The sequence below is a fragment of the Tachyglossus aculeatus genome, chromosome 8 (assembly GCF_015852505.1).
Source record: "Tachyglossus aculeatus isolate mTacAcu1 chromosome 8, mTacAcu1.pri, whole genome shotgun sequence".
Taxonomy (NCBI): Eukaryota; Metazoa; Chordata; class Mammalia; order Monotremata; family Tachyglossidae; genus Tachyglossus; species Tachyglossus aculeatus.
This window is the reverse complement of record NC_052073.1, coordinates 27,522,705-27,549,771: the sequence shown is the minus strand read 5'-3', so window position 1 is coordinate 27,549,771 and position 27,067 is coordinate 27,522,705. Positions and strand designations below refer to the sequence as shown.

General features: G+C 42.5%; 1 non-coding gene across 1 annotated transcript; it reads right to left on the bottom strand.

Annotated features, from left to right (window-relative positions):
* Nucleotides 1-9,704: 9,704 nt before the first annotated feature.
* LOC119931907 lies at nucleotides 9,705-9,842 on the bottom strand. The gene has a single exon (XR_005452209.1). It is a non-coding gene; the product is annotated as a small nucleolar RNA SNORA7 (small nucleolar RNA).
* Nucleotides 9,843-27,067: the final 17,225 nt, after the last annotated feature.

Sequence of the window (27,067 nt, the reverse complement as noted above, 5' to 3'; positions counted from 1 at the left end):
CCCTCCTACTTAGACTGTGAGCCCCGTGTGGGACAGGGACTGTGTCCAACCTGAGTAACTTGTATCTTGTAACTTGTATGTTGCCAACTTGTGCTTCCCAAGCACTTAGTACAGTGCTTTGCACACAGTAAGTGCTCAATAAATACGATTGAATAAATGAATGAATATCTACCCCAGTGTTTAGTATAGTACCTGTCACTTAGTAAGTGCTTAGCAAATACCATTACAAAAGCACTTATTATTATTATCATTATCATTATTATTCTAAGAGACATTAAGGTTAGCCTCTATTTTTGTTGTAGGATAGGTTTGGGGATGGGAGCTCAGGAGAAGGTGATGAAGCTTTTGCTGACTTGTAAGTTCTTCTCTAGACTGTAAGCTTGTTGTGGGCAGGGAATGTGTTCGTTATATTGTTATAGTGTATACTCCAAAGCACCTAGTACAGTGCTCTTCGCACAGTGTGTTCAATAAGTACGATTGACTGTTTAACAGTCCCTAATGCAGCTACCTTTCAAAGATCTCACAATTTTTCCCATTAACCACCCTTGTCTCCCGGAGTCAAGCAGTGGCATGGACAGAGAGAAGTGGGAAACAGAACTGGGAGAGCAGTAGAGTCCAAAGCAGGGCTAGGACAGCCCAGAGCCCTCAAGCTTGAACTATGGATGGCCAAAGTCTAATCTAGAAAATGATACCAAGGCATTAATAATAATAATAATAATAGTAATTATCGTATTTGTAAGTGTCTACTATGTGAGAAGCACTGTACTAAGAGCTGGGGTAGATACAAGATAATCGGGGTGGACACAGTCCCTGTCCCACATGGGGGCTCGCCATCTTAATCCCCATTTTACAGATAAGGGAACTGAGGCACAGAGAAGTGAAGTGGCTTTCCCAAGGTCACACAGCAAAGTGGCAGACATGAGATTAGAACCCAGGTCCTTCCGACTTTCAGGCCGGTGCTCTTTCCATCACGCCACACTACTTATCATTACTAGAGGAAGCAAGCAGCAAAGGAAAAATCACAAAATAACAAATGTCTGATCCTCCTTTCCATCTGTGATGCATTACCAACACATCCTCCTAGTTGCAAAGGGGAGCTGGGCCTTTTCTCAATGGCTCCCTGAATCCTCCAACAATTGAAGATCTGCTTTTTTATGTTATTTGTTAAGTGCTTACTATGTTCCCGGCACTCTACTAAGCATTGGGGTAGATACAAGCTCATCAAGTTGGACACAGTCCCTGTCCACATAGGGCTCAGAGTTCTAGTCCTTATTTTACAGATAATATTAATAATGATGGCATTTGTTAAGTGCTTACTATGTGCCAAACACTGTTCTAAGGTCTGGGGGGATAAAAGGTAATCATGTTGTCTCACATGGGGCTCATAGTCTTAATCTCCATTTTACAGATGAGGTAACTGTGGCACAGAGAAGTGACTTGCCCAAAGTCACACAGCTGACAAGTGGCGGAGCCGGGATTAGAACCTGTGACCTCTGACTCCGAAGCCCAGGCTCTTTCCACTGAACCACGCTTCTTCTCTTACAGATGAGGTAATTGAGGCCCAGAGAAATGAAATGATTTGCCCAAAGTCACACAGCAGACAAGTGGTGGAAACTGGATTAAAACCCAGGTCCTTCTGATTCTCAGGCCTGTGCTCCATCCCCTAGGCCACACTGCTTCATTTGGTCATCCATCAGCCTGTGATCTCCAGGCAAAGGCTCCTCTGCCCATTCTTTGTGTTTGTGCAGTACAAGTGCAACAAGTATGAGTTCATGCTACATTCCTCCCCTTCCCGAAAATGCTGGAAAAAGCATCCAAGGATAATGAATGCTCCTTGTGAATCCTTATCAATCAATCAATCATATTTGTTGAATACTTACTCTGTGCAGAGCACTGTACTAAGTGCTTGGGAAGGTACAGTATTACGAAGTTGGTAGAAGCCCAGTTCTAGCAGAAACTGGACTCTCAATGGGTGTAATGCAACATACAGATAATCGGGTTGGATGCAGTCCCTGTCCCACATAGAGGCTCACAGTCTTAATCCCCATTTTACAGATGAGGGAACTGAGGCACAGCATGACGTAGTGGATAGAGCATAGCCCTGAAAGTCAGAAGGTCATGGCTTCTAATCCCAGCTCCGCCACTTGTCTGCTGTGTGACCTTCGGCAAGTCACTTGGCTTCTCTGTGCCTCGGATACCATATCTGTAAAATGGAGATTGAGACCGCGAGCCCTACGTGGGACAGGGACTGTGTCCAGCCCAATTTGCTTGTATCCACCCCAGTGCTTAGTACAGTGCCTGGCACATAGTAAGCACTTAACAAATACCAGGATTATTATTACTAAACAAGCAAGAGACATATTCCCCACCCAAAAGGATCTGACTGGTGTATTGTAAAATACAACTGTCATCAATCAATGAAAAATATTTATTGAGCACTTACTCTGTGAAGAGCACTATTCTAAGTGCTTGGGCGAGTACCACAGAGTAAGTAGACTTCATAAAATGAAATTTCATTAGCACAGCCTAGAAAATATCAACCTACTCTTTTTTTATTTTTAATTCTTTGCACCAGTTCCCCTTCTCTTTGGAGATGCGTTCAGAGTAAAACGAATGAAATCAACCATCCTTCTACTCCCCCAGGATAAATAGTTGCTCACCGTGGGTGAACTGATGAAATGCTAATGTCCCAGACTTCTAGAAAGAGCAGCATAAAAGAGAGCTGTCATTTCTTTCATTGGTGTGGCACATCTGTGAAGCAAGTGTCCCTCAAGGAAACTGGGACAAATATATTTTTGGCTTAGCTAAGAATTTCTATGCGTGCTCCATTGCAGTATATCACAGTGTCTAAGAACTCTTCTCTCCCACAGTCCTGTTCAGGAATCGATGTTTAGAATAATGGCCCTGCTTGGCTCTCAATTGAGCTGGTTAATAACCATTGCTGAGGAAATCAATCAGTTCTATGATATCTTATTACTTACGCTAATTTAATCACAGGGAATGGATCATTGCTTCAGTTCAAAGGGCAAAGAGAAAGTGTATATGGGAGCATGTGCATGTGTGAGAGTGTGGTGTAAATGTGTGTAGAGTCCAGGGAGGGAGTTGAAGGAAAATGAGCAGTTAAATCTAGTTGTGAAGCAGCCACTGCTGTAGATCCTATCCCACAACCCACCAGTAGGCTGAAAAATAGATAAATCATCATGGTTTAGTAGTCCACTGAACTTCACTTGGTGTTTCTCGGTCCTGAGTCTATTCTGTTATTTTAATGATGCTTCAGATTGAGAAAGGCAATAAATAACTTTGCAACTAGGTTTTTCAGATCCAGCCGATCTATCAGCGGGATATTTATTTAGCACTTACCGTGTACAGAGTACTATACGAAGCACTTGGGAAGGTACAAGGCAATAATAATAATAATAATAATAGCATTTATTAAATGCTTACTATGTTCAAAGCACTGTTCTAAGCACTGGGGAGGTTGCAAGGTGATTAGGTTGTCCCACGGGGGGCTCACAGTCTTCATCCCCATTTTACAGATGAGGGAACTGCGGCCCAGAGAAGTTAAATGACTTGCCCAAAGTCACACAGCTGACAAGTGGTGGAGCCAGGTTTTGGACCCCTGACCTCTGACTCCAAAGCCTGGGAGTTGGAAGATGTGATCCCCGTCCACAGGGAGTTTACAGTCTACAAGGGGAAACAGACATTAAAATAGATTATAGGGGCAAAATAGAGTGTAAGGATGAATGCATCATTATTGTGGGGCTTCAGTGAGTATCAAACTGCTTAAGGGGAGAAGGGAGGTCAAATAGAGGAAATGAAGGGCTCTGTCTGGAAAGGTCTCTTGGTCAAGATGTGATCCTTGAAAGGTTTTGAAGGTGGGGAAGAGTGGTGGGCTGTTGGATATAAAGGGGGAGGAAGTTCCAGGTCCCAGGGAGAATGTGTGTGGACTGTTCTGAAGAAAATAGCTTCTGCACGATCACAACCCGCGTCCTTGGAAGTTGATAGGCAACTTCAATACTCTCCGCCATGTTTACGGGACTCCGGGCAAAGGTGAGATTTTTTTGGCTAGGTCATGAAGCTTATCTCAGCCCCAGATTTAACCGTCTTGTTGCCTTTGGACATATAAACACAGAGATTGTCGGCTGTCTAGAGAGTGATTTATTCACTGGCAACCTCCTGAAAAGAGAGTTGGAAGCTGTGAGCTGCTGTGAACAACATTTAAACTTCTTTTCAGAACTCCCAAGACTCAGTGAAAGCATTATACCCTGGAAACAGACTCACAGGGCAATTTCAATGCACGCTTCAGGCCCAGTTAAGCCTCTGTAACTATCCTTCTCACCTCTGGAAACCTAAATATAATAGACAAATGCAAATTGCAATCCATTTTTATATGATGCAGTTGCAAAATGAACAACAATTAGCAGAGTAAAATGGTGACTATTTAGACTGGGGCATTGTAGAGACAGAGAGATTAAGACCCCTGTGATGACTGAAATAACTAGTATAGATCGAGCAATCTATCGAGCACTTTTATTTAGCACTTACTCTGTGCCCAGGACTGTACTAAGCCCAGAGGAAAAACAGGGCCAGACACTACAAACATAAAGTACAACAACACAACGAGGGACAAGGTTTTTGTGTGTCTGATATGTCAGCGATTGCAGATCCCATATTTGCTTTGTCAGCCACATGTGCATTCACAGGTTGAACTTCACCGTCGGTGGTGTCTTCTTCAAATACGAAGGATGACTGTATATCAAGTGTGATGCTGTGAGGTCAAATTTGTGGTCATTTTAGGGGAATTCTGTCCTAATGAACCTGTCGAAGGCAATCTGAAGAGTCACCAGCTATCTCAGTTTGACACCATACGCTCTAGTGAATTAAATGGCTAGCGTCTCCTGACCATCGACCATTTCCTTGGGCAATCGGGATAATGTCTGCTGAGTGGTTACGGTCTGAATATTTCCAGATGAAATTAAGGGTATAAATGAAACGTCAGAAATGCAGAGGAATGAGCTCAAGCTGGTCTTTGAAGCACGATTTTCTCTTAAAAAGTTTTTTGCTACAAGCTGAAGCTGTAACGGCTGAATCAGTGTTTTACTCCAGTTAGGAAGGAAAGATTTAGAAGCCTTGCTAGTAATTTCACTTGTGTGATACCATTATTATTATAAAAATCATCATCATCGTAACAGTGGTATTTGTTAAAAGCTTACTACATGCCAAAGTACAGTGCTAAAGGCTGGAGCAGATACAGTACAATTAATAAAATGATGTTGATTCAAGAGCCATTGAAATTTACTGTTCTGTGAAATACAAGATATTACCTTATTATTTCTCTTCCAAGATTTCTTATGACAGCGAATGTAACTTGGCTTAGAGATCAATATAAACTGCGCATGTCTTTTTTATTTAAATTCTAGAATTCTCCCAAGAGTGTGAAAGAAAGAGAAGAAAACAAAGACTTTTAATAAGCTAAACCATCAGAAACTGCATGCATTAAAGTCTTTCCTCTTTTTGGAAGGAAACAAAATGGGTATGAGATTCCATACTACACCTTGCAAATGTGAAACGTGAAATGCTGTGCCATTGCTTCAGACTAAAACTAGGTATTTTAAAAATGAATCTAAAAATAGATGAAAAAGCAAAACAAAATTGACATTCCTCAGGAACAATCCATTCCACATGTAGATTAGCTTGCAAAGTTTAGTTAACTGGAACAAACAGTTTCAGAGCAGAAAAATATTTTGCCCTGTTGGATAAAATATCATTTTATTTTCTTAAACTTACATGAGTTCTAATAGCACTGATTTTTGTGGTTACTTGGTATTTTCTTAGCATAGACCTCAAGACTGCAAGCATGTTGCGAGCAGGGATTGTCTGCTATACTGTTGTTTGTACTCTCCCAGGCTGCTTAGTGCAGTGCCCTGCACACAGTAAGTCCTCAATAAATATGATTGATTTATCTAAAAGTATCAAGTGGTGGCCAATGTAGAAGTCACACGGTGTGCTTGAAATGCAGTACTTCATACTGACCTTCACTTCTTGAATACCTTTTTCTAAGGGCTTCCAAAAAAACTTTCACCCTGGGTTAGAAAAAGCTAAAATGTCAAAGCATCAGGAAATGTACTACAGATGCAGTAATAATAATAATAATAAAGATGATGGCATTTATTAAGCGCTTACTATGTGCAAAGCACTGTTCTAAGCACTGGGGAGGTTACAAGGCAATCAGGTTGTCCCACAGGAGGCTCACAGTCTTCATCCCCATTTTACAGATGAGGTAACTGAGGCCCAGAGAAGTTAAGTGACTTGCCCAAAGTCAAGCAGCTGACAATTGGTGGAGTCGGGATTTGAACCCATGACCTGTGACTCCAAAGCCTGTGCTCTTTCCACTGAGCCATGCTGCTTCAGTATTTACCGTAGACTGAATTTAACTATGTAAAATGCACCCTGACCTGTTAGAGAAGCAGCATGACCTAGTGGATAAAGCACCGGCTTGGAAGTCAGAATAACCTGGGTTCTAATTCTGACTCAGCCACGGTTCTATCGTGTGATCTTTGACAAGTCATTTCACTTCTCTGTGCCTCAGTTTGCTCATCTGTAAAACGGGGATTCAAATTGTGTAGCTCATGTAGGGCATGGACTGGGTCCAACCCATTAGCTTGCATTTACTGAGAAGCAGCGTGGCTCAGTGGCAAGAGCACGGGCTTTGGAGTCCGTGGTCATGGGTTCAAATCCCAGCTCCGCCAATTGTCAGCTGTGTGACTTTGGGCAAGTCACTTAACTTCTCTGGGCCTCAGTTACTTCATCTGTAAAATGGGGATTAAGACTGTGAGCACCCCGTGGGACAACCTGATCACCTTGTAAGCTCCCCAGCACTTGGAACAGTGCTTTGCACATAGTAAGCGCTTAATAAATGCCAGTATTATTATTATTATTATTCTCTGCACCACCTCTTAGTACAGTGCCCGGCACATAGCAAGCACCTAACGAATACCATTTAAAAACAAACTCTGTCCTCAGATATCATTATGGCTGAAATCCAAGACAGCATGCTGTGAGATGAGCCTCTCCGCCTAAGCTTTTGTGTGTTAGGTTGGAGGGGGCCACATGACCCTGCCTCCACCAGTCAGTAGTCTGTCAACTCATAGGTTGCTCGTTCATTTCAGGTCTTGTGACCTCTGTCTCATCCAATTGCACTTTGTTTGGCAATACAGAGCATAATAAATAAATACAGTATTTATAATACCAGCATATGTGATTAGGAGCTTGCTGCCAACATTTCAATTTGCATTTAAGTATGGTTAACCTGTGGGGCAAGCATGTTAATCTCCACACAATGCAGATTGATTACTTGCTGCTTTAATTTTTCTTCTTTCAAATGACAAGCCCCGGCAGCCTTGAATTTATCAATTTGGGATATCACCAAAACAGTACAACTAACTGACTTTAAAAAAATTACCCTGGAATAAATACATTACTTCGGTGTGAAGCAAGAACATAAAATTATACCCCAAGGAAAGTCTTAGCCTATAACCTACTACCCTCCTGAGATAGCATAGTGCCTCTATTAAATTTATTAATGAGAGTTGGGAGGTCTGAACTGAAATGCCACCATATCACTGCCATTCTTCTCTGTTGTTTTATAGTATTGGTAAAAAATTAATAACGCGGATGACTAATTGCCGAGAGACTTCAGCAGTGCAGGATGTGGAGAAATGGGGATGGGAAACGTTTCCCTTTAACTGCTTAATCCTTCATCAACCTTCGGCTTACTTCCGTGAAAGCTGGGGACGTTATTTAACAGGGGAATTCTCTGAAAAAATCGGGTTGGGTCTGGAGGTCAAGTTTCAGGAGCTGATGTTTAAAGCGGCATGTCCTAGCAACAAACGGCACAAGCCTGGGATTCAGATAATCCTAGCTTCTCTTCTTTCCTGCTGTGTGACCTTGGGTAAGTCACTTAACTTCTCTGCTCTGTGATTTCCTATCTGTAAAATGAGGTTTCAGTGCCTGTTCTCCCTCCTTCTTAGATGGTGAGCCCCCATTTATCCCATTGCTTAGTACACTGGTTGGAACATAGTAAGTGCTTAATAAACACCACAATGCTCATAATAATAATAATAATGATGGAATTTGTTAATCACTAACTATGTGTCAAGCACTGTTCTAAGCTCTGGGTTAGATACAAGGTTATCAGGTTTACCACGTGGGGCTCACAGTCTTAATCCCCATTTTACAGATGAAGTAATTGAGGCACAGAGAAGTAAAGTGACTTGCCCAAAGTCACACAGCTGACAGGTGATGGTGCCAGGATTAGAACCCATGACCTCTGACTTCCAAGCCCGTGCTCTTTCCACCAAGCCACGCTACTTCTCACGCTGCTTCTTATTATGGTTATTATTAACAATAACATATCTAATAATGTAATGCATTTTAACAATAATTAGACATTATTATTTTAATAATGATATATTTTTTTAAAAAATGTTGGACTTGTAGGTTACAGTTACACCAGGTCCCCAAATTCATGTCTAGCGGACAAGCTCCGTTGTCATGTAATAGTCATACATTAGCTCGGAGGCGCAGCATGGATTAGTGAACAGAGCACAGGCCTGGGAGAAGGTCATGGGGTCTAATAATCCTGACTCCAGCACTTGTCTGCTTTGTGACCTTGGGGAAGTTACTTTATTTCTCTGTGCCTCAGTTACCTCACCTGTAAAATGGAGATTGAGACTGTGAGCCCCAAATAGGACAGGGACCCTGTCCAACTTGACTTGCTTGTATCCATCCCAGTGCTTAGTACAGTGCCAGGCACACAGTAAGTGCTTAGCAACACATTCTTTGCTATTCCTGGGCTCTGAAGATGTGGCCAAAACTGAGTAGAGTTGAGCCTTTAGGGTGAAATATTGGTTGGGAATGATGGAGGCCAGAAGAGTTTAGGGTCTTGCATGACAACTGGTTTGTAGGTTTCAGGGATATGCTACGCTCTCAAACTTAAAGCCTGCAAGACTGGCTGCTAGGGATTTCAGAGTCCTGGATTATAATGATGCATGATCCAGATCTGGTTGCGGGGAAACCTTTCCAGCAACTCTGTTGGGAAGGTCAAAGCGTGATTCAAGCTAAAGGATTTCTTGCAACTCTACCCAGCGGTAAGTCTGGATCGGAACTGCCCGCTAAATATCACACATGGGCCCTGCCCTGTCATTTGTGCAAATTGTTCATATGTAGAAAATCAAAAGATCATTTGCTCTTTCTGCATGCTCGGGGTGGGAGAGAGATGTAATAGGCTAAGAACAGCAGTTTAAAGTGGGCCCATGGGTACTGTTTATTGCATAGTAGAGCCCAACAAATTCTCTTTTCAGTTTAAGAATCCCGGATTGTGAACCCCATGCATTGAAAAGAGGCTGCCGGCTAGTTACAAAGGATGGTTGTTTTAACATTGTTTTTACTCAACGTGTATCGAGCACCCACAATTACTTGTCTTATGCCGTCGAGTCGTTTCTGACCCATAGAGACATCACGGACACATCTCTCCCAGAACGCCCTGCTCTCCATCTGCAATCATTCTGGTAGTGTATCCATAGAGGTTTTTTTTTGGTAAAAATATGAAAGTGGTTTACCATGGCTGCCTTCCACACAGTAAACTTGAGTCTCTGCCCTCGATGCTCTCCCGTGCCGCTGCTGTCCAGCATGGGGGAGTTTTGACTTGTAGCAGATTGCCTTCCACTCTCTAGCCACTGCCCAAGCTAGGAATGGAATGGGTAGGCCTCTGATTGACTCTCCCTCCTGTAGCCGAGATGGCTAGAGTACTGGAAACTCTCCAGGTGCAACCCTGAGAGGGGCCACAATTACTAGGCCGATTATAAAGTCGGGGCCTAGCAGTTTGGGGAAACTCTATAGGCTCAACCAAATCTTAGTTGGTAGCCGTGGTTTAATATGATTCAATTATCCTGCTCATCCTCTCCTACATAGAACCACTTTATTTCCCTTTTCCACCACCCTCCCGCCCCCTTCCCTCACTTCCAGCCACCCCTTGGTGAGATCATATGGAATGTATCCATTTATTGTTGTACTCTCCCAAGGGCTTAGTACAGTGCTCTGCACACAGTAAGCTCTTAAAAAATATGATTGAATGAAATACAATTAGCTGAATATTAATATATTGCTTCCCTCCCCACTGCCAGCTTACATTTTCACTAACCCTCTGGTGTTACCTCTCTGATCACTAAATCAGGCAAATTATCTATAACAACAAATAACTGGCTTTTTGTCATACTTTAAACTATTTACAAGTCAGCTCCTGGTGCTCCTCAATCAATCAAAATATCTATCACATTTATTGAGTGCTTACTGTGTGTAGGACACTATACAAAGCGCTTGGGAGAGTACAACCCAACAATATAACAGACACATTCCCTGCCTACAAGGACCTTCCACCTGCTTTCAGTCAGTCAGTCAATCTTATTTTTTGAGTGCTTACTCTGTGCAGAACACTGTACTAAGCACTTGGAAGAGTACAATACAACAACAAACAAGCTCCCTGCCTATTTCAACACTTCCCGTCCGCTGCTGGAACTTTCGTAACTCTTACAGGAGTACAGTATTCTTAACATTTACACCTTAATTCAGCTCCAACAGTGGTCTGACAAATTGGCAGGTAGATTTCTTTAGGGCTTTTCTGATTTTTGAAAATGTCTTCACTTCACTCAGGCTTCTGTTCCTTAGGCTTGAGTGTAGATTTTAAAAAAAATCCTATTGGCTACTGGACAACAGTGACTGCTAACTTCTATGGCTGTGGCTAATTGTTCAGTCAGTTCCACTCCATCTCCTTCTGTAGGAGAGAAGCTTCACAGAAGGTTTGCTCTCTATTTCTATTCCTTCATTCACTCAATTTTATTTATTGAGCTCTTACCTTGTGCAAATCCCCCATACTGAATGCTTGGAAAAGTACAATATAACAATAAACAGAGACATTCCCTGCCTAAGATAGGACGGCAATCCTGAGCTTTCTTCCATCCAATACCCTCCTGAGCATTGCTTGACTCATTCCTCGCTGTTTATCTTAGACATGACAGGGTTGAGTTCTTCATGGACCAGAGATTTAGGTAGGGCTGGCCTGCTGTCCCAAGCCTAGTCTGAATTTAGCCGACATTAAAAAGTTGAGGTCTGGATCACCTCACCTTTGGGAAGCAGCATGGCTTAGTGGAAAGAACACAGGTCTGTGCATCAGGAGATCTAGATTCTATTGAGCTCATCATAGGCAAGGAATGTGTCTACCAGCATTGTTATATTATACTCTCCCAAGTGCTTATTACAGTGCTCTGCACACAGTAAGTGCTCAATAAATACAACTGATTGATTGATGATAATGTCAGCTCTGCCACTTGCCTGCTGTATAAGCTTGATAAAGGCATTTAACTTCACTGTGCCTTAGTCTCCTCATCAGCATAATGGGGATTAAATACCTGTTCTCTTTCCCCAGTGAACTGTGGACCCCATGTGGGATAGTGGACTGTGGACCCCATGTGGGATAGAAGCTGTGACTGATTGTTTCAAAGATTGTGTGCCCATCAAAAGACAGGCTCTGTGTTCAATTTCCACCTGTTTACTCTTTCACATTGTATAATACATCACTGAGCCTACAGTGAGTGCTGAAAAAATACTATTTTTTATTATTTACCCACTCTATTTATTATTTATCTCCTCTAGACTGCAAGTTCATTGTGGGCAGAGATCATGTCTGCCAGCTGTATTGCAATGTACTCTACCAAGCACTTGGTATGGTGCTCTGCACAAAGTAAGTGCTCAAGAAATATGATAGATTAATTGATTGATTACAATTACTACTATGATCTACTCCAGCACTTGGTACAGCACTTGGCTCATAACAAGCACTTAACAAATACCATTGTCATTAATTTTATTTTTATTATTATTAATACCCAAATCTCTAATAACAATAACAGTGATATTTGTTAAGTGCTTACTATGTGCCAAGCACTGTTCTAAATACTGGAGTAGATACAAGGTAATCAGGTTGTCCCCTGTGGGGCTCATAGTCTTGATTCCCATTTTACAGATGAGGTAAGTGAGGCACAGAATCACACAGCTGATAATTGGGCGGAGCCAGGATTAGAACCCATGACCTCTGACTCCCAAGTCCGTGCTCTTTCCAGTAAGCCGAGCTCCTTCTCTAAGTTTTTAAACATTATCCTGTGGGCACAGCTGCCATGTTAAAGATGCATGGTTGTTTTCAATGAACAGTTCCTGGCAAAATAAGAGCCAGACTAGCAATATGTCACTGAGGGACCAGTGAGGAGAAGAAGAGGAGATGGAACCAAGTGCCTATATATTTATAATATCTGCTAATACATGCTGATATTTTACTCCAGTGTAAATTATCTTCTGTTTACCTACCAGTATTCCTCATGTTTCATATTTCCTGAAGTCATTACTCTCTATAGTATTAATACTATGTAATTCTGTTACACTGAACTCTTGAAATACTAGTAATATTCCTAGAATGCTAAAACTTTATGACACAGAAGACTTGGGGAGGTGGAAGAGGGAAAGGAGGATGAGAAGGAGGCAGAAGAGGGGGAGAAAAAGAAGGAAGTGGGGGAGGAGGAGAAAAAAAGAAGGCACAGGGGCTCACAGAGGCATAAAATTCAGAAGAAAACCTTATTTTTGTATTTTTTTTATCACAATTCCCATTTGGATGACAGAAGTTGAGTCTCTTGTATAATGCAATCCTTAGGCTTGCACCTGTGACATATTACTCTCTGGCTTCTCACACAGCCCTGTGGTCCCAGCTCTGGAGGCAGAGGTAGCAGACCTGTGGAAAAAGGTCAGTACAGTTAAATGTTTTTCATAATTTTCCAGGTGAAGCCAAAAGCAAACAAACAACAAAAAAACCAAAAGAACATTAACTATGTCTGTAGCCCCTTTCTGCCTTCTTTGGTAGAGAGCAGTGAAAGTGCAAGCAATCAGGTTAAGGAGAATGCCCAAATCTGCTCAAAATTAGTATTGGGGCAAAGCCATTGCAAAGCAGTGTGGCCTAGGCAATAGAGCATGGGCTTGGGAATCAGAAGGACCCGGGTTCTAAACCCGGCTCTGCAACTTGTCTGCCGTGTGGCTGTGGGCAAGCCATTTAAGTTCTCTGGGCCTCAGTTCCCTCATCTGTAAAAAAAAAAAAATGGGGGTAAAGACTGTGAGCCCCAGGTGGGACAGGGACTGTGTCCAACCTGATTAGTTTGTTTCTACCCCAGTGCTTAGTACAGTACTGGCACTTAAGTGTTAAGTACTTAATAAATACTATTAAAAAACTAATAAGGGGCCTGGGCTGGGCTTAGAGAAATTTGACTAAGTCTCTTGAGGTGGGTGCATATATTATTATTAATAATAATAATGATGATGATACTTGTTATCCACTTACTACATGCCAAGCACTGTTCTGAGAGCTGGGTTAGATACAAATCAGTCATGTTGAACACAATCCCTGTCCCACATGGTGCTCACACTCTTAATCCCCAATTTAGAGATAAAGTAACTGAGGCCCAGAGAAGTTAAGTGACTTCTTACAGGAAGGTCACACAGCAGCTATGTGGAGAGACTGTGAGCCCCTTTCTAGACTGTGAGCCCATTGGGTAGGGATTGCCTCTATTTGTTGCCCATTTGTACTTTCTCAGCACTTAGTACAGTGCTCTGCACAAAGTAAGTGCTCAATAAATACGACAGAATGAATGAATGGATTAGAACTCAGGTCCTTCTGACTCCTATGCCCATGCTCTATCCACTAAACATGCTGCTTCTCCCACATTGCTGCCTCTTTAATGAACAAAACCCTGTCTTGACCCTGTCATTCTCTCCCTGGTTACAGGAAATGACTCCTGCTTGTCTCTTTTTTTTAATCAATGTCATCATAATCATAACTACTGTGGTATTTGCTAAACACTTACGATGTGTCAAGCACTGTACTAAGCTCTGGGGGCAATACAAGAAAATCAAGTCAGACACAATACCTGTCCCAAAACAGAAAATTACCAAGAATATGGTCCCAGCAATCAGTCATATCTCTCCCATAGCCCTGATTTTTAATCTGGTACCTTTTCTAGTTTTCCTTCTTTTGGAAAAGCAAGATCTGGAAAATTGCCTGTGGAAAAGTTACTCTCCTCCCATCTCTGGTCGCATCTTCTTTAACACAGCTACTAATCTTCAGGGGAAACTAAAAAATCCTGGAGAAGATCCCTTTATTTCCAAATCTGGGGACAGATTCTTCCCCTCAAAAAAAGTTGTCCACATACTTATTAATAGTTGAGTACAAAACCGCTGAGACAGGAAGGGTGGAAAATCAGTGTTGAGCATTCCGCATGGTGTGTAAGAAGACCGAGTTTCCAGCCCCCCTGCATACCTCCTTTGGCTAAGGAAGTGGTTTGGGGATGGTAGCTTGTCTCAGACTGTGTTTCTGGTTTTGCAGAAACCATCAAAGGGAAGCTTTGCTGAAGTGATCTTGCCTAGGTTTGCATTGCTCAGCCTCCTGCCTCCTCCACCCATTCAAAGCTCCCATCCTCGCTTTTAGTTCCTGCAAATCATCCCCATTTTCTTGTGCCTTGTTTTTATAATTTAATCAGACACCTCACACAATTTGTTTTCTCAGCTGCTGTTTTTCCGGCTTAAGACTTTGTCCTCATGGGCATGAAAGACATTTGAAGTTAATGGCCCAGTCTTGGAAATGCATTCCACTTCCTGTGTCTGATTTTGAAAAGAAAATCAGATGAAACCGACGCTGCCTCTCCTCTCCGTCCCTTCTGCATTTGGCTTTCCTGGGTAGTTGATCCTGTGCCTCCCCTAGTGAAAATCTTCAGGCTGGGCCAGAGTCACAAACTGAAATTTAGGGTCAGAATAGCGATTGAACTCACTGCTGACAATGACTTTCTTCACCAAACCTGGTGAGATTGAGGAAGACAAAGAAATTGGTCATGGGGTGACTTCAAGGACAGGAAAGGGGATGTTGAGAAATGTTAGGAGAGGCCAAAGCAGGATGCAAGTTTGGCAACATAATGAGTTTTGAAAACTATTTACAGGGCAGTTCTAACCATTACCTGCCTTCCTCCCTAATCCTCTCCACACCGCACCTGGAGGGAGGGTTAGGTTATTTTCAAATTCAACCCAGAAAGACCTTTCCCACCACCAAATGGCCCCACCTCTTTGGTGATTAAAGGATGTAGATTGTTTCAAAGCTTCTCTTAGGGATGGTCAAATCCAGCTGTGTTTGAGGTTCATTGAACATTCTGAGCTATTTTTGAAATATTCTGACCATTTCAGGAACATCGCAGCACAGAATATTTCTGGGGCTGGTGCCACTCTGATATGCCTGGTGACTTTCGAGATGGCCTCTCGTAGCATAGCTCGTTGTGGACAGGAAATGTGCCTGTTTATTGTTCGATTGTACTCTCCCAAGTGCTTAGTACAGTGCTCTGCACACAGTAAGCACTCAATAAACACGATTGATTGATTGATTGATTGAATGAATGAATGTTCGTAAGTATTCAGCCCCAGGTCCCCTTGTAGGGGAGGCATGGGGACTGCCAGAAAGCTTCTCGGTTTGCATTATAGTTTTCTTTCATTCATTCAGTCGTATTTATCGAGCCCTTACTGTGTGTGAAGCATTGTACTAAGCACCTGGGAGAGTACTATACAATAATAGACACATTACCTGTCCACAATGAGCTTATAGTCTAATGCTGCTTCCAATGCAGCACTATGCTGCCTGTACCTGCCATAAACTCAGTCCAGAAATAGGTCCTAGCCCAGCAGGGAAGGATAGTGGCAATATTTCTGCCCACAAACCAGTTCTCAAATCCTTAGTGATTTTTGATTGACAGTAGTAATAGTATCCATTGACTATCCGCTGAGTGCAGTGCACTGTACTAAGCACTTGGATAAGTGCAGCAGAAGCACAAGGCTGAGTGGAGAGAAGCATTGGAAAGGACACGGTCCTGGGAGTCAGAGGAACTGGGTTCTAATCCCGGCTCTGCTACTTGTCTGCTTGTGACCTCGGGCAGGTCACTAAACTTCTCTGTACCTCAGTTCCCTCATCCACAAAATGGGGATTAAGATTGAAAGCCTGATATGGTATAGGGACTGTTTCCAACACAATTACCTTGCATCTATTCCAGTGCTTAGTACAGTGCCTGGTACATAGTAAGCACTTACCAAATACCATTCTTTTTAAAAAAGGCATGCTACACCCTAACAGGCTTTAGATTTTCCTGTCCCTTTTATTGCAGTTTTTAATCTATCTCTGTAACCCAAACTGATCCATTCCTTCACAATTTATACAGGGAGTGTCCTTTCCTACAGACTTGTAGACTGTAGGGTCCTTGTAAGCAGGGATCACCTCTATCAGCTCTATCATATTAAATTCTCACAAGCTCTTAGTACAGTGCCCTGCATGCAGTAAGCACTCAATAAAAGGGTTGGTTGAATTATTAGACTGACACAAAAATGGTATCTGGGTACTGAGTGTCCAAGGGTCTTATTTAGAGAAATTCATTAGCAGAAGAAATAAACAATAGAGAGCTGGGGGCCGAAAGGTAAAGTTAGGGTTAAGATTAGGTAGTGCCTCTCTTTTCCAAAAAAAGAAAAGAAAAGAAAGGAAAGGAAAAGAAAAGAAGAGAAGATAAAATAAAAGAAAATCCCAAATTATTGACTTCCAGGCCTGCCTCTCTGCAGGAGTTAGAGTCACTTTTGGTTACATGAGATGCCAGTTCTGAGCCAGAGATGTTATTGACCCTTCTGACATCTATCTCGTCTCCAACCAGAGCCTTTCCTGATGAATTTCTCATTGCCTAAATCTAAAAGGTCACTGGGGGCCATGTTGAAATGTTGTTCAATGAGTAGCATTTTTCTTGAGAAAAGAGCAACCTTCCACTACCATTAACTAAATAATCTCTTGGTAGCCATGCTTACCTTAATGACGAAGAAGTCAGATACCCCATTTTGCCCCCATTTAGATGGAAAGTTCTTTGAGGGCAAGGACCAACAGCTTTCATTGACTTTCCTCCAGCACCTAATTCAGAGTTCTCTACAAAGCAGTGCAATTAATAAAGGCTGCCGATAACCGTGATGAAATAAGAAACCAGAATTGGGAACAGACTTTGGGGGATTTTTACAGGGAAAAGGTAGGGATATTAGAAGGTGTATCCCTAACCACATAGAGGTGTTCACTTTCAAGTATTCTTTCTCGAAGCCATTGTTGCCACTGTTGGAGACAGAAACCTGTTCTGCATGGTCTTCCCAATAATGCCATTGCATAGAGTCTTTTGGCTTCGAATACCTTAGCCTCAATGTCCTGCTGCTTCTTAATAGCAATACTAGTTCTTGGGGTTTTGCCCCTTTTGTGGACTAATTCATTTACTCTGTTTTTCCCAATGTTTTCTTTTTGTTTCTGGAAGGATCTCTGGGTGAATGATGGGAAAGGGTAAAAATATGTCCTAAGGTTTCACTTGGGTCAGGGTTTCTCAAACACAGCTGCTTTTGATGGTTTATTTTTGCTGATGTAATTTTAATTCCTTCCCCTGTTCGACCACTTCCCTCTTGTAGAAATGCAAAGTTCAGAAAATTAAGGGGGGAAGGAGGTGCCATGGGGATTTAGTGACTTTGTTTGTTCACAGAACATACAGACCACAGTATTAAGTGCAAAGAAGTCTGAATTATCATAGGAGTTCCAAGTAGCTGATGTCTGTATCCCTGGTTGGGCTAGTTTCTTCTGCCAGGTTTTTCCATGGCCACCTCCTTCAATGACTCACTCAGAGACAGTTTTCAAACTCTGGCCTTTACCTGCCTTGGATTCTCTATTTATAAAGCATCAGAAAGGGTTGTTCCCTCCTCTATCCTTGGGAACATTGCAGCCATTAATGAGCTTGCATTTGCACAGACCATGTCCTGCCTTGGAAGAGAAGTTCTAGCCAAGTTCAAAGAGTTGTTACTAATGGATTCCCGTGGTGCCCTACTCTGAAAGGCTTAGTGCATTTGGCTGTTCAGCTCAATTACAAATGTGAAATACCCACTCAGTTCTAATTTACAAACAGACATGGACACAGCTTGCCAACTCTGAAGAGGAATTCAGCTTCTTCATTGTAGGGCATAAATGCTGAAATCTCCACTCTCCAAGGCTCTCAATTATGTGTAAGAAAAACTCCATATGTCTATAGAGGCAGACTTTGAAGAACAGCTGAGCCTCCAAAAAGAGCATTTCAATAAAATTAGGAGCATAAAGAGCACAAGAAAAATGTAAATCTGATTTTTAGGTCCATTTACATGTCTATTAGTTCCATTAGTCATTTATAGCTCATGTTTAAAAATGAACAGTTGTAAATGTAAAATTGATGTAGATTTGTGGAACAAACACAGTTATGCATAAAAAAACGTATTTGCAGTTGATTTTTTTCCCAGGCTAAACATACTGCTAGCATGACTCCTTTTGCACCTCCAGACTGTGGAGTTCAAAGGTAAAGGTGAACGGAGGAAACCCTTCTCCTCAATAACGCTTTTATTTGTTTTTTTTTATTTTTTCCTATTTGCATAATTATGGATGAATTCCTTTTCCTGCTGTACCGTCTTTGTGCATAGGTCAAAGTATATATGTATTTATTTCTGAGTACATATATATATATATATTTTTTTTTCACCTCCTCTTTCTCCACTTGCCCCAGGCATTGTTGCACATGTAACTGATACAATTGGGTTCTAATCCCAGCCCCGCCACTTATCAGCTGTGTGACTTTGGGCAAGTCACTTAACTTCTCTGTGCCTCAGTAACCTCAACTGTAAATTGGAGGTTAAGACTTGTGAGCCCCACATGGAACCACCTGATTACCTTGTATCTAACCAAGTGCTTAGGACAGTGCTTGGCACATAGTAAGTGCTTAACAAATGACATTATTGTTATTATTACTGGGCTAGACTGTATGCTTCTCAAAGGCAGGGATAGTTCTAGTTAATAATTAATGATGACATTTATTAAGCACTTACTATGTGCAAAGCACAGTTCTAAGCACTGGGGAGTTTACAAGGTGATCAGGTTGTCCCATGTGGGTCTCACAGTCTTAATCCCCATTTTACAGATGAGGGAACTGAGGCACAGAGAAGTTAAGTGACTTGCCCAAAGTCACACAGCTGACAAGTGGCGGAGCCGGGATTTGAACCGATGATCTCTGACTCCAGAGCCTGTGCTCTTTCCGCTGAGCCATGCTGAGTTGTATCGTACTCTCCCAAGAATTTAGCACAGTTTTCAATTCAGAAAAAGCACCCGGTAAATCCTACTCATTAATTGACTGATTGACAGTCAGGAATGCCAGGGGGTTATAGATATGCTACCCCTGGGCTATGGGCTAAGCTTCAGTGTTTTTCTCCCTCCCTCTCCAGCTCCTTTCCTTTCTTCCTCCTCCACCTTTTTATTAATGGTATTTGTTATGATATGCTTCTGATGGGCCAGGCACTCTATTAAGTGGTGGGGTCTTAATCCCCATTTTACAGATGAGATAACTGAGGCACAGAGAAGATAAGTGACTTGCCCAAGGTCACGCAGTAGCCAAGTGTGAAAGTTGGGATTAGAACTCAGGTCCTTTGATTCCCAGGCCCATACTCTGTCCACTAGACCATGCTACTTCCCTTCCAATCTTCCCCCTCAGAACCAGCAACTCTCTAAGCATCCTCCCCCTTCTCCCCGACCAACACGACTCTCTCACCCACCACCACTCTCTCCTCCACCCATCCAAGGCTTTTTGCTTGCAAAGGTAGTAGCATGAATGAAAGAAAGAAAAACCCAGTGCCTGAATCATGCTTATCTCTGGGTGAGTAATTATTGAGGGACAGGGAAAGCTTTGCCCTCCTTGAATTGATAATAAATATTTGCCACCTTCCTCTCCCCCTTTGATTCCTCTATGGCAGAATCACAGAGCAGCTCCATTTTGGATAGATCATCTTCTGATGTACCTTATGAGTCATTCACAGTGGGAAATGTTCATCCAAGCAACGCATGGGGCTTCGACGCACCTTCGATGGAGAAGCAGTGTGGTCTAGTGGAGAGGGACAGTCCTGGGAACCAGAAGGACCTGGGTTCTAATGCCCACTCTGCCAATTGCTTGCTGTGTGACCTTGGGCAAGTCACTTAGCTTCTCTGGGCCTCAGCTTCCTCAACTGTTAAAAGGGGCTATATGCTCTCTTTCCTTTTAGACCGTAAGCCCCTGTGGGACAGGAACAGTGTCAAATCTAATTAATTTGTACCAACCCCAGTACTTAGGATAGTGTTTGACACACAGTAAACGCTTAACAAATATCATTAAAACAACAACAACAGCAACAAAAGCTATGAATGGGAATGTGGGGGAAGATGGAAGACACAGAAAGAGCCCATTCTTACTGGTGTGTCCCCTGGCTCCTCTTAGGCTGGAGTTTATGTATAATAATAATAATAATAATAATGATGGTATTTGTTAAGTGCTTACTATGTGCAAAACACTGTTCTAAGCACTGGGGAGGCTACAAGGTGATCAGGCTGTCCCACAGGGGCTCACAGTTTTAATCCCCATTTTACAGATGAGGTAAATGAGGCACAGATAAATTAAGTGACTTACCCAAAGTCACTCAGCTGACAGTTGGAGGAGCCGGGATTTGAACCCATCAACCTCTGACTCCAAAGCCCGGGCTCTTTCCACTGAGCCACGCTGCTTCTCCATGTCAGTCCAGGATAATTTATGCCCATGATACCTCAAGCCAAGGTCTCATTACTCTGTACACATAAAATGGGACATGGACTGGTGCTAGAATGAGGGCTGAGAATTGACACGATACAGAGAGCTCCAAAGTCACAGTTTCTGCCTTTAAAAAGTTTCCTTGATCCCTCCCAGCTCCAAAGCACTTCAGTATATATCTGTAACTTTACCTGTTTGTATTGATGTATGCCTCCCCCACTCTAGACTGTGAACTCACTGAGGGCAGGGAATGACACTGGTTATTATTGTATTGTACTCTCCCAAGCACTTAGTACAGTGGTCTGCACACAGTAAGCCCTCAATAAATACAATTGAATGAATGAATGAATGAGGCTGTAAAATATAATCCAGGAGGCCCATCTACCCAAGTAATCTCTTAAAATCACTTAGCTGCCCTGAAGGAAGGAGTCCAGAAGTCAATCTAAGGAATGCATTTATGCATGCCTGAATAGTAATTCTGCCATTTCCAGGGCAATTGGATCACAGCGATACAGTGAATGTATTCCGGTTTTTCAATGTGAAACGTTCGTACCTCGTGTATCACTTCTCGTGGTCCTGGTTTGGTTTCCTGTTCAGGATTGTCTGGCCCCATGGTGGGGAGGCTGGTTCTTGAATGCACAGGGATGCTTTGGGGGATATGATTGCTGAGCCTGCCAAACTCAATGCGTTTCAACCTTGGGGAAGGAAAGAATCAATAAAGGAAATGATCCTGCTATCCTCCATGCAGACGAATCTTTCACTGAAGTCAATAGGAGATTTAAAAGTCATTGACTTCAAAGGGACAAAAATCATTTCAGGGAGCATTGAGGAAAGGAGGCTTGTATTCTAAAAACTAGAAGCTGCCATGGAAATAGAAGACCTGGTTTTCCAGGTGGGGCCGGCATTTCCATTCCTTTCCCTCCCTTTCATTGGCTGCTTCTCTCTTCTTTATAATAATGATGGTATTTGTTGAGCACTTACTATGTGTGAAGCACTGTTCTAAGTGCTGGGGGTATACAAGGTGATCAGGGTGTCCCACGTGGGGCTCACAGTCTTCATCCCCATTTTACAGATGAGGTCACTGAGGCTCAGAGAAGTCAAGTGACTTGCCCAAAGTCACACAGCTGACAAGTGGCAGATCTAGGATTAGAATCCATGAGCTCTGACTCCCAAACCCATGCTCTTTCCACTGAGCCATGCTGCTTTATGCTCCATAGATTTCAGTTGCATAGAAGCTGTTGAGAAGAACGGTACTTGTGAAGGATCTCATGTTGCCATTAAAGTTCTAGTGCCAATTAAGAATAAGTCTGTAATCCAAAGGGAGAGAGAAAGGCAGCAGACTGAAAGACCAGCGCATCTTTCAGATCAATAGACGAGCTGACATTCAGACTGGAGGGCCGATAGATGGAGTGGAAGGAATGGACATATTTGGCAGATTTCTGAAGGTATTCAATAGACTGACACAGAGATGGAACTGATTAATCGATATCTCTATGGGCAGATTAGATTGATATTTTAAATGCACTGTATATGGAACTGCTCTAGCCGGACAGGCCTGAGCAATCACCGAGAGAGCAGATAAACAGAGAAACATAAATTCATATTGCAATTGAAAATACAATATCGTTTTAGTGTGGGTTTTATTTAAAGGGACAGCCTGGGGGCGGGGGAGGAGATCAAACCTGATTTCTTGAAAAGCTATTCTGCCACAAGGTTTCCTGTCTGTATTCATCCTGGACTGTGTTAGTGATTGTGGAGCAAAATATGCTTTCAGAAAAGACTCACTTAAAGGCACTATTGTCATCAGAATTGGGATATTGCCAAAAGGTATTCATTTTGTGGATAATTTTTTTGGGTTTTACAGTTTCCAAATCATTTTTTTAGGCTGTATTCCCACATCCATTTACATAAAGAGTTAAATGAAATGGGGAAGGGGACTGTCTTATGATGACAGAATTGTCATTTAATGTCGGCAAATCTCCATCGACTTTATTAGTTTGTAGAAGCTTCCGGGATTAAGGCACTTCCTGTGTTATGGCACTTATCTGAATTGGAAAGCCCAAATTGTGAACCTCTCTCTGAACAGCTACTCACTTGAGACCTCGTCTAGTGCTTTCCTGGTCTCCTGAGAGCATAGAGGTAGCCTTAGTTTCTTCCCGAAGAGATCATGATTTTGTATATTTTCAGAGTCAGAGGCCAGTCCTTTCCTTTCCCTCATCCAGTGCATTCCTGGTGTCCTGAGAGCACAGAGGTAGCCTCAGTTTCTTCCCAAAGATATCATGATTTTGTAGATTCTCAGAGTTGAAGCCCAGTCCCTTCTTTTCTCAGTCTTCCTCTCTTGGGGCGTAGCTGCTCATACCTGCCATCCCGATCTGGTGGACCCAATGGGTCAATCCTGTTTTTTGATTCTGTGGTAATGAATCTTTTCTAGTGTCTATACCTCTGTCTTTGCTGTGTCTACCACCCTGCATTCACTGATCAGGTCCACACTAAAGTGTACCTGAGTATGTAATGCCAGAAGTACAGCTGGCATTATCTAGCATTCATTAGGCTATTTTGGAAATATCCATTTGTTTGAAGCCAAACAACGGGGCCTATCTCCCCACCACCAAACTATTCCAGGGCTGGGGAAAAGCAACCCAGGAGAGTACTGTTTTCTGGAGGTTTCCGGTTCATTTAGGACTGTGCTGCTATAGAGTGCAGGATGCCCCCAAATTCCTAAGACTTCTGTGTCTGAGGAAGACGTAGAAGAGCAGCGTGGCATAGTGGAAAGAGCACGGGCCTGGGATTCCAAGGATCTGTGTTCTAATCCCAGCTCTGTCACTTGCTTGCTGTGTGCCCTTGGACAAATCACTTAGCTTCTCTGGGCCTCAGTTTCCTCATCTGTAAAAAGGGGATTCAATGGCCATTCTCCCTCCTACTTATACTGCGAGCTCCATGTGTGACCGGGACTGTGTCTGAGCTGATTATTACAGTGCTGGGCACACAGAAAGTGCTTAACAAAGGCCACTATTATTATCATTATTGTTATTAGACTAGATCCTGATTGAATCACTGAACTAGGGAAAAGAATCAACAGGACAATTCAGGTGAAAAACAAACTGCAGTGGAGGAAAAATGGCATTCTTCTTTTCTGCATTCACTGCGCGGATTGTCTATTTTGTTGGAATTAACCAAAAAATAAAAATTCATTATAAAGATGTGTTCCCGAAAGCCCGATGAAGCAGTGACCTGAATGAATCCAGATTGGCGGATTGTCAGACAATCACTCAAAATCCCTTTAGTATATTGGGAAGAATCAAGAACAAATGATCAAACAACCAATTTGCAGCTACGTAGGAGAGCAGAAGCGACTAGAAAATAATCTACATGGCTTTATAAAGAGCAAATCTTGTCAAAGATTGAATCCTCTCCTACGACGGAGTGATCAAACCAGAGGCAGTGGAGAAGCAGTAGGTGGAATTTATTTTTATTTCCAAAAGACTGTGGATTCCATTCCACATGGCTTCCTCAGTGAAAAGCTGGGAAAGTTTTGCCTTGATCTTATCACGGCTAATTAGGTGCATAGCTGGCAAGTAACGCCCAGTGGCTTAGTCGTCATTGGCCTGTTTCAACCTAGGGACATTGATTAAGTGATATTCACTGAGGATCATTCTGAATCTGTCCTACTTGGGATCTCTATTGATCCCAATTTGCTGGGCGACTTGGTAATTTAAACTGTAAAGCCGATCAACGTGTGGCCATTGAAACCTGGCCGTTTTTCGTGTCACCTTGAAGGATATCAGCTGATCAATATTTTCTAAAGCAAAATGTACCAACCTGTTATGGAACCCGTGAGAGGCTTAAACGAGAGAAAATGGGATTTAAATTAAAGTATAAACTGTTTTGATTGGAAACTAAAGGAAGACCTAACAACTCTCAACAGTAGGAAACTGTTGTGTGAGTCTCATCTCAGTAGAGCCAAAAGAAGAGAACAGCATTGTCAAGTGCTAAGTACAGTGTTTTGCACATAGTAAGCACTCAATAAATACCACTGATAATGATGGTGATAACAAATTAGTGGAATCATTCACCTGCCTGGAGGTGACTACTCCCAGATGATTGCTTGAGTTTCCTTCCAGTTCTAGGATTCTGGTTAAGAGTTGATGAGAACTGCAGTTGTCCTCAAGGTAGAAATCACTTGTATTTCCCACACTGACTTGCCAAATAGGGAGTTGGCATAGTTGGCATAGTTGGCATAGGGAGTAGCCATAGTTGGCTGAATGAAACCAGACTATGTGATGAACAACAGCTCCGAGATGCAGGTACCAGACACAGCTTCTGAAAAGATCTTTCCTTTTTCGGGTGACATCTTTCAAGCTTTGGATAAACCACTTAGCCTAGGCGATCACAAACCTACCAGAGGTAAACAGTCCAAATCACAAGCCAACTTTGATTTCTAAAACCGAAGTACTTTAATCAGCTGCCGTTGTTATAACCAACACTAATGAATGTCGAGAAAGAAAAAAAAAATTTTTAAGGCTATGGACAGATCCACTGCAGGGGCATTAAATGTGGCAAGCTACTGGATAGTTAAATAACTGCTACCTGGAAAATGGAAGTCAGAGCCAGATGACCAGAAAGGTCAAAACAAATGTTCTGAAGATGTGGTGAATCTATTAATCAATGGTATTAGAGTTTTTACTGCATGCAGGTTACTGAACTAAGTGTTTGGGAAAGTCCAATGCAATCGAGTTGATTAGATACGATACCTGTCCGCAAGGAGCTTACAGTCGAGAGGCACTGTGTCAAATAATATGACACTCTAGCGGAGTTTTCAGGGGTAACAGCAGAAGAGAGACCAGTCCAAAGTGCAGATGAAGATGTGGGGAAAAATCTTTTGGACTTTAAGAGCACTATGATACAAAGAGGAAGATTCAGAAATGGTGTCAACTCTAGCCCAATAAAGGAAAATGCTTCAGTGGATTGGATTGGGTTAGGGCTAGAGTCGGCATAGATGGAAGAAAAAAAAGTAATGGCTGAGGGGACATTTTGACCGACATAACCCCTATCATTCTTGTCTAGATTTGTTAGAGGAATGACCTCAGATCCAGGATATTTTCATAAAACCAAATAAACATATAATAATAATAATAATGGTATTAAGTGCTTACTGTGTGCTAGACACGGTACTAAGCACTGTGGTGGATACAAGCAAATCAGGCTGGTCAGAGTCCCTGTCCCATGTGAGGCTCACAGTCTCAAACCCCATTTTACAGATGAGGTAACTGAGGCACAGAGAAGTGAAGTGGCTTGCCCAAGGTCACGCAGCAGACAAGTGGAAGAGCTGGATTAGAATCCATGACATTTCTTTAAAAAATGGCTCCATGCCAGATGATCTAGAGATGATGGGAATTGGAGAGGGAAAACACTTCCACTTTCCAAAAAGCCAGTGCAGAACTGTTCTTGCTCCCTGGCATCAAAAGCTTTGTTCAATTCATTCATTCATTCATTCAATCATATTTATTGAGCACTTACTGCGTGCAGAGCACTGTACTAAGTGCTTGGGAAGTACAAGTTGGCAACATATAGAGATGGTCCCTACCCAACAGTTCAATCTGATATTCAAGTCTTAGCTCTGAATGCTGGATGCCAGCTCTGAATGAGGCTAGGTGGACACTGGTGACAGAAAATCCTACAGCTTTCTGAATTCCATTTGCTCAACCGATGGTAAAACAAGAGTTTCTGCCCTGCACAAGCAGTTGTTCTCCTGGGCAAGATCTTCCAGTGGCTGTTCATCCGCGAACTCCTTACCATCTACTGTAAGGCACTCAAATAGCTCTCTCCCTCCTATCTTGTCCCACTGATCTCCTACTACAACCCAAACTGCTCACTTTGATCCTCAAATGCCAGAGTCACTCACTGTACCTCTATCTCATCTACCTCACTGTTGACCCCTTGCCCACGTCTGGCTTCTGGCCTGGAAATCCCTCCCACTTCATATATAATAATGATAATAATAATGCCATTTATTAAGCACTCACTATGTGCAGAGCACTGTTCTAAGCACTGGGGAGGTTACAAGGTGACCAGGTTGTCCCACATGGGGCTCACAGTCTTAATTCCCATTTTACAGATGAGGTAACTGAGGCACAGAGAAGTTAAGTGACTTGCCCAAAGTCACACAGCTGACAATTGGTGGAGCTGGGATTTGAACCCATGACCTCTGACTCCAAAGCCCATGCTCTTTCCACTGAGCCATGCGGCTTCTCTAATATATGACAGACCAACCTCTCTCCCCACCTTCAAAACCTTCCAAAAATCACATGCCT